Genomic DNA, 8825 nt, shown 5'->3' on the forward strand with positions numbered 1-8825 from the left:
TTTCGTTAAATACAGGGGAACATGGAATAACTAATAAGCTTTGGATGCCAGTCAGAGCGGGAATCATTTTGGTCAAATACATTTTTAAGATTAATAATAATTTGGCAAAAGGGTGACCTGGAAAATAACAATAGGTTGGGCTTGTCTATCCAGCATTCGCGTTTTCCGTGCACTATGCTGAGCGATTAAAAAAAATAAAGCCGTTACACTCAATCTGAACGCTGCCGGAAGTGCAGAGCAGTGATTCGGCATAATGGGCTGTAGCGCCGTTTTCCGCTCACCGCTACAACCCAATGTAAATCAAATTTCCCGCCTTCGCAATGCTCGCGCGCCCCCGGCCTGAAACTGCGCCGGCAGGAGTTTTCTTTTTTTCCTTGATTTTCCTCCTGCACGTGCCGGCGTTTCACTGCCATTTTTTGCGCATACTATGGTAAAAACAAATCCAACGAGCGTTCCTAAATGAACCCGGGCGCTGCCAGTTAATTGCGTATATTTTGCCTGAAATGTACCTCTAGTTGCTTTGCGCTCAACAACGGGAAGATGTATGACAAGCGCCAGCGGTTCATGAGTTTCGAACACTTATGACTATATAAACCGCTCGGATTTCGAAGCCTCTGGGTTACGCGGCGACGACAGCGGCTACGGCGGAACGCCGTGCACGTGGCTCTACTTCGGTCCAGCGAGCGAACTGCGGCGGCAAGGTGCGGGCATAAAGTGCTCTGCACATTTAAAAAAACAATCATATGAAACATCACCGTCTCCTGGTGATACAAGGCACCTTACACTGTTTGGAGTAAATTCAAAGTCCTTCTTAAGAGTTGCTTAAAGGACATCCGAAAACAGTATGGTATCCTTACCATTTTTAAAGCAGTGCATTTTTACAGCTCAATAAATGGTTGATCTCTCTCTCTCTCTCTCTCTCTCTCTCTCTCACAACTGTTTCCGGTATATCGCACAGTCGAAAGTTTACAGAAGACGCCAAATTGTTCCGGTTGGGCAGCCACGTCTTAACAGGCAAAGTTTCAGTATGCAGTTTAAATACGAACATTTCGGTCGAGCGTTTGGTCGCGGGCTCGGTCGAGGGCATTTTGCGGCACGTAAGAGCCCATCTTGTCCAGGCCAGTTATAATAAACAGTTCTATACAGCGGTGTTTCGAAAAGCATAAAAATTAGGTTCTTGTAGAGTTTAACACGAGACACATATATTATGTGGTCAAAAGAGAACCAACAAAAAGCGCATTTACGTGTACATTTCATACATAAACCCCCACAATTAAGGTCCAGGCGGAAATGATGATGACGCAATAGGAATAGGTAAAATATTGGCCAAGTAACTTTAAGCGCCTAATTAAAAAAAAAATCTGTCGACTTCATTTTGATCACCCGGTATAATGAGAGTTTTGGTTGATTTTATTTACTTTGTACTTCGCTGACTCTTCGCTCGCCTTTATTGGCTTTAGATTTTTCTACTAGCGCACCAGCCTACAATGCGTCGCATGTGTGCTTATGTAGAGCTGCTTGGACCCAAACATTATACTAACTTTGATACCGTCTACAAACTAACAAATTAAAGGCGCAATGTTCCATGTACAAATCGCGCCGAGCGAACAAATTGTGTTGACATGCCGGCAACCGGCCGGCTACCTTTTCCGAGGGTCGGTCAGCCAAGCCAAGCCATCTCGAATGAGCGTCACTGGAAACTTTATAGAGGAGGAGGAGGAGGAATAACTTTATTGTTTGCCCAGGATGGGGTCAGGGGTGGGGTAGGCTAGAAGTCCCTTCTCCCCCTCTTCAGCCATCGGCCAGGAGCCCCTGCTCCTTGGCGGCGGCCTCGGCCATCCGGACAGCCCAAGATTGCGACTCGGCGTCCGAGCTGAGCAGTATCGTCTCCCACTGCTCCGGTGTACTTATCATTCTTCTTGCTTTATCTGTGGAGGTGATGGCAGGGCAGGCCCATAACATGTGTTTAAGGTCAGCCCTTCCTGTGCAGTTTTTACATCTGTCGCTGTGCAGATCTGGGTAATAGTGATTGTACAGTACGGGGTTGGGGTACATCCCCGTCTGCAGTAATCTCCACGCAACTGATTGCTTCTTATCTAGTGTTTTGTGCGCCTCTGGGTATTTTAGCCTCCCCAGTCGGTAATGATCGATAATTTCTCTATATGTGACCATGCGTTCACTGCCGTTTCTGGGCGAGGGCTGCTCCGTGGTGCTTCTTGCGCTAGCTCGGCCGGTTAGTCCTCGAGCTAGGTTGTGAGCATCCTCGTTGCCGGGTAGGGCTGTGTGACCTGGTGCCCATATTAGTTGTACTCTTCTGAGCCTTTCTCCCCTATATCCATTCATAATTTTCAGCGCTTCAGCGGATATGCGTCCTCTCGAGAAGTTTCTGACTGCCGTCTTGGAGTCGCTGATTATATATCTTGCTCGGGTTGATGCTAGCGCCAAGGCAATGGCAGCTTCTTCCCCAGTCTCAGGTGGGCTTGCGCGGACTGAACCTGAGGTTATCAAATGGCCGTGCTGGTTAACCGCCGTTATTGCCATGGCAGTGCGGTCCGAGTATTCAGCAGCATCGACGTATATCGCCTCCCTGATTTTTTCAAAGCGCTTGTGGATAGCTTTGGCCCTTTCTTGCCTGCGTGCTTGGTTATGCACTGGGTGCATATTCCTGGGTAAAGGAGGAATGTGCAAATGTGCTCGTGCTTCGGGGGAAATGTCAACTTTATTTCCATGTTGCGAATCATAACCAATGCTTAGGGATCGCAACACATGTCTTCCAGTCTGACTTTTTGTGAGCCGCTCCAACTGGGAGATTTGTTGGGCTTCGATTAGCTCGTCGAGCGAATTGTGCAGCCCTAATGCATCGAATTTGTTGGTCGGCGTTGTTATGGGTATGCCTAAGGCTTGTTTGTATACTTTTCTAATCATATTGTTGATCTTTGTTCTTTCGTATGTCTTGAGTGAGAGGAATGGTGCTACGTAGACCACCCTACTGAGGACGAAGGCCTGAACCAGTCTGATTAAATTGGCTTCTTTGATTCCTTGGTGTCTATTGGCGACTCTGGAAATCAATCTGGTCGTTTGGAGTACGCTTTTTTCTAGCATCCTGAGCGCTTCGGTGTTGTGGCCATTCGCTTGTATTCGCAGTCCCAGGACTTTGATCATCGGCACTATTGGTATGAGCCCACCTTTTGCTTGTAGTTCGATCGTAGATTTATATGAGCCTTTTCTTCTCCCCCTGTTTGCCTGATATAGTAGTATTTCTGATTTTTCTGGCGAACATACGAGACCCCTTGGTTCGATATACGTCTCTATAGTATTGATAGCTTCCTGTAAGGTGTCTTGTATTGCTCCATCACTGCCGCCGGTTACCCAGAGCGTGAGGTCATCTGCGTAGATGCTGTGGTGTAGGGCTTCTATTTTCTTCAATTCCGCGGGCAGTCCGATCATAGCTATGTTGAACAGGAAGGGGGAGAGTACAGACCCCTGCGGTGTTCCCCTCGCCCCCAGTTCGAGTTCGTTCGATTCAATGCTGCCGATTTTTATTTTTGCCGTTCTGTCAGAGAGGAAATCCCTCACGTAACTGTACGTCCTAGACCCGATTCCTAGCATCCCGAGGTTTTCCAGGATGGCACTGTGGCGCACGTTATCGAATGCCTTCGTCAGGTCTAGGCCTAGGATGGCTTTTGTGTCTCTCGATGATGTGCCACTTCCGTCTACGATCTGATGTTTGAGCTGTAATAGGACGTCTTGAGTTGATAACTTTGGCCTAAAGCCGATCATAGTGTGCGGGTATAAATCCTTGTCTTCCATGTATTTATTGAGTCTTCTGAGTACGACGTGCTCCATAAGCTTTCCCAAGCACGAAGTCAGGGAAATGGGTCTTAGGTTCTCTAGCCCTAACTTCTTTCCTGGCTTGGGAATCATGATGATGGTGGCCGTTTTCCATTGCTTCGGGATGCTTCCCATTTGCCATCTTAGATTCAAATACTGTGCTAGTGCTTCTACGGAATCGTCATCGAGATTTCTTATAATTTTGTTTGTAATCCCATCCTGGCCCGGTGCAGATTTTGTACGAAGGTCCTGGATGGCTTCCCAGACCTCCGCTGTTGTAATGGGGCGGTCGAGTTCGGGGTTTGGAGTTCCCTCGTACGGTTTGAGGTTCTCCTTTGGGTTTGATCCTATGTATCTGTTTTTGATTTCTTCTAAGAGGTCCTTGTCCGATCTTGGATAATCATGTATGATCTTGCTCAGGTTGTGTCTCTGGGTGGTCTTGCATTCCTGGGAATCTATAAGGTAGCGAAGTATATTCCAGGTTTTCCCAAGTCCCATTTCCGAGTCCATTCTATTGCATGTGCTGTACCAATTCTGGCGGGTCAGTTCGTTTGCATACTCTTCTATTTCCCTATTTAAATACGCTATTCGCCTTCGTAGGTTGCGGTTTAGCTTCTGTTTGCTTAACCGTCTCTGAAGGCTTTGTTTCGCCTCTCACATATGCAAGAGTTTGGTGTCGGCTTGCTGGAGCTCAGCTTCTTCGGGTATCGTTTTCGTCGCCTTTCTTGCATGTGTGTGCAGCTGCTCTACAAATTCCTCAATGTCTGTTATACATCCTGCCTCTTCCGATATCTCCCGTTCGGCTGCCCTGATTCTTCTGAATTCATCCCAATTTGTAATCTTGATTAGGTTTCCTCTTTTGTGATTGGGTGGGCCCGCTGTCAGCCGTGTGGCCACTATGAAGTGGTCACTGCCCAAGTTTTCCAGCAGGTTGATCCACTGTGGATCGTTAACCAAATTTTTTGTGAAGGTCAAGTCCGGTGTCGTGTCCATGCTGACGCTGTTGCCTAGTCTAGTGGGGTACGTTGGGTCGGTGGCTAGAGAGAGGCCAGCTATTTGGGCGTCTTGCCATAGGTTCCTTCCCTTGGTCGTCTCCCGTTTGTAGCCCCAGGCGGAGTGGTGCGCATTAAAGTCCCCCGTTATGATCAGGGCATTTCTCTTGGTTATGTCTATCACCTTGCGGAATAGCTTTGCAAACTTGTGGTTATTACGGGGGCTGCTGTACACGTTGAGTATAAACATACTTCCTTCCCCTCTTTTTTTGGTTGAAATGATTTCGGTGAGGACATGGTCGATTGCTTCTATGCCTGTGTCGTGCTGTATTACTGGTAGATTGCGCTTGATGAGGGTGGCGACCACCGGTTTCTTACCGCTATCGCTACGGGAGTGTTCATTTTCCGGACCGAAGGTTTTATAATTTGGTAGTTTGGCTGGGCATCCCGTTTCTTGCAAGCAGATTACATCGGGTCTTTCCTCTATGTGGCTATTAAGTATAAATTGATTTAGGTTTCCTCTCTTCCTCCGGAAGCCCCTGCAATTCCATTGCCATATAACGTATGTGTTGTAGCGATTATTGGACATAAGTGATGGGTTGAGCGGTTTCAAGGTTGATTCTGGTACTTTCTGCCACGGGTGGCCTGGCGTAGGGCTTGGTCGTTTTGATGGGACCGATTTGTCCGCTGCCTCCTTCACTGAAGCGGGCATTTTCTAGAGCGAAAATTCTCGCTGTTATGCTTCCCTCAAATTTTGTAAGCATGTTCTCAAACTTTTCCTCAAACTGTCGTAGTCTACTGTTTAACAGTTCCTCGTCAACAGTCTTTGCTTGAAGGGTAATGTCTGTTTCTTCTGCTTGCTTGCTAAGGGTTGTGGCCCTCCTCTTCGGAGGGGGAGATTCCGTACCTGGGTTCCCTTCTGTCGTATTTATCGGCATGTGTCTATCAGGTTGCGTTGCAACTTCCATCTTTGTTCCCTCCTCGACAGACTCAGTTGATGAATGATTCTTGTTGGCTTGTTTAAGGCTTAGTATCTCTGCTTTGAGTGCCCTGTTTTCTGCCATCACTATCTCTAACATTTGTCGAATTTTAGTGATTTCCGACTGGTTATCTGACTGGCTTTGATTATTGATGTGTGTGTGCTGTGTGGAGCCGTGGGAGATGACACCAGCCCAGCTCACCTTATTTTGTTGGGGCTCTTCTTTTTGTTGACATCCCTTCCGCGCCTCGCTGGTCCCGAGCCTGGTCTTGGATTTCGACCTTGACCTCGACCTTGATCTCGAATCGCTCCTCTGCCGGGTCCGGTCGTCATCTCTCCGCTGTCTGGACGTCGACCTCGAGCTGCGCCGATCAGGAGCCGCGTCGTTGTGTGTGCCGCCTGCGCTGCTTCTCTTCTCCGTGTTCCCGTGGCCTCCATTGCCGCTTGCGTTTTCTCGGGAGGGTAGACGTGGGAAAGAGCCAGACCGGTCTCTTCCGTGGTCTTCTGTAATTCCCTTCCAGGCACCGTGTCTGAGAATTCCCAAAACGCTGTCGCCTGCGCTGGGCTGGTTGTGCGGGTTGACTTTCTCTTCCAAGAGTTTCTTCCTCTCCCACTGTCGCTTCTTGAGTAAAAACGGCATTTGGTAGCGTTGGTGACATTTTTTGTCGCCAGTTCGGTGGTCTCTGCCGCAAAGCGCGCACTTGGGGTCACACTTGTGCTTTTCTTGCGGGTTCTTGGCTCCACAGTCCCTGCAGATCTTGTTTTCCGGAGCGGGGCACACGTCAGTCCTGTGGCCGAGTCTTCCGCACGTCTCGCATACCTCGTGCTTCTTCTTATGCAGATAGCACCGATATTCTGCGCCTCTGTAGTAGACGTAGTATGGCACAGCCTCTCCCTCAAACACGATGACTGCCGAATTTGTTCGGCCCATTCTTCTAGCCTGAAGAATCTTCGGGTTTCGTTTATTAACCAAGCTTCGAGTAATGTCGTCGTCACTGTCGCTCTCCGGTATATTGTGGATTACGCCCTTGGAGGTGTCTTCAGGCGGAGCTGCGTATGCCATAACTTCGTGAAGGTGTTCGCCGATCTGGATTGCCTTGATTGCGTTGAAATTCATAGCCCTCTCCATGCTTGGGGTGCTTGCGACGATTATGTTTTTTAGCGCGTTGATTCGAAGAGTATCTTCCTCCGCTCCTTCCGCCGTTAGTTTCGTGGCGCGAAGTATTCCGTCGCGGAGTATCGCTTGGCTGATCTTAGAAACATCTAGGCCTTCCCTCGGTCGAAGCACGATCTTGATGTCTTCACGCGGTAACTGCGGCTGCCGCACAGGGCGAGGCGGATTGCGTTGTCGTTGTCGAGAACGCGAAGCCCCGCTGGAGGATTCGGGTTCGGCGCCCTCCTGTCCCTTGCCTGTCCCTTGCGTTGGGCTCAACTGGAGTAGAGCTCGAGCGCTTCGTTGTCGGTGGCTCGTCAGCCAGCCCGCCTCACTTGTAAGGTCTTCGGGTGAAATTGACTCACCCTCTACTTCGACGACTTCCATTGGCCTTCCGGTTCCCGGGGGATGAGTTCCAAAGAACGCTGAAGTCGTCGACGACACTCGCAAAGGCGAGCGGCAGCCGCGGTGGCCGCCACCCTCCTCGTGCGGAGCCGATGTTCCAAATAGGCGTAGCGAGCTCCGGCTCGCCCGGGGTGAAACTCCCTCGCAAATGTCCAGCACACGGCTCAACCTTCACGAAACATGTATCCACGGGTAGCATTTACCTTCAGGACACACTATTCAGAGGATGTTTGCAGGTAGATTCCCGATTTACGCCACGCAAATGCAAAAAACTGCAGAGCCCATGTGAGTTGCGTTCGCTCCACTCGGCCCCCTGGTGGCGACCGAAACTTTATAGAAAATCGGAAAGGAAGATGCAGAGAGGAGGACAGCGCTTTACGCCGCCCGGGGGCTCCAGATTACAATGAGCACACGCAATACCACAATGTTTACAAATTACTTCAAGGTCCCTTTAATGAAGTGAGGTAAGCTATGAGGGGGAAGGAGGCAAGTATTACGGTCTTCAATTTTTATAACTATACAGGGAAGAAAGACTTCGGAGCACTTAAAGGAGCCATGAAGAGAAAACAAAAGTTTGTTTTATTCGAAAGATTAGGTGTTTCATAGTACCCCAAGCGCTTTCCCGGAAGCAAATGATGCTTTATTCACTGAGAAATAAGGCAATTTAAGCCAAAATTTTAAATCTCCCGCTAAAATTGAACATTCCGTGATGTGTACAATGCCGTCCATGAAACAGATACTTAGTATGTCGACTCCATATAGCACCCACACGCGGGAGTCGATCGAGACGGCGGCCATTTTAAAAATACTAGTAAAACCTAGTGCACCCGCAGACCTAGTCATGGAATCGCCTGATCCGGAGAACAAAACTCTCGCCGAGGAGCTCGGGCTTGCATTTAACAACCTCACACCACAAAAACGCTCAATGCTTCTAAGTGCACGAGCGGCAAGAGTTGTGGGATACGCGGTGGACGGGAAAGCGACCATTCCGCGATAGCCACAACAGACGAACGCCCAGCCGTCGGCACCGCTGCCTCGTCAGCCCCGTCGCGACGGACGAGTATAGACTGGTACGGATGTGCCGTATTTTGATTACGGTTAATAATAGTTCAATTTCAGTAGCAGTATCACTCATGCCAGTTGGCCGGTGTCGTGTATGGAAAGCCGTTCGCGCGAGCTCTCTGCTTCGACCAGAAAGATACGAGCGTCAATGCGCGGTGTTTACGGCATTTTTCCCCAAGGTCAGAGTGATTTGACGAAGTCGGCGACGAGCGCCAGCATGTCCCAGGAGTGAGCTAAAGTAAGGGTCCCTGCCGTAACTGAACAAACTGAAGTTTTCAGTGGTTGTAAACTGCAAACGAGCTCGTAACGACAGCACCAAGCCAACACCATTCGAAACTTACGCGACGACTGGCACTATCTCGTCGCTTCTTGCTGTTCCTTACTCCCCTCGTTTCTATTTTTA

Source organism: Haemaphysalis longicornis, unplaced genomic scaffold, assembly GCF_048455015.1.
Source record: "Haemaphysalis longicornis isolate Haplotype H1 unplaced genomic scaffold, Haemaphysalis longicornis Haplotype H1 scaffold_7, whole genome shotgun sequence".
Lineage (NCBI taxonomy): Eukaryota > Metazoa > Arthropoda > Arachnida > Ixodida > Ixodidae > Haemaphysalis > Haemaphysalis longicornis.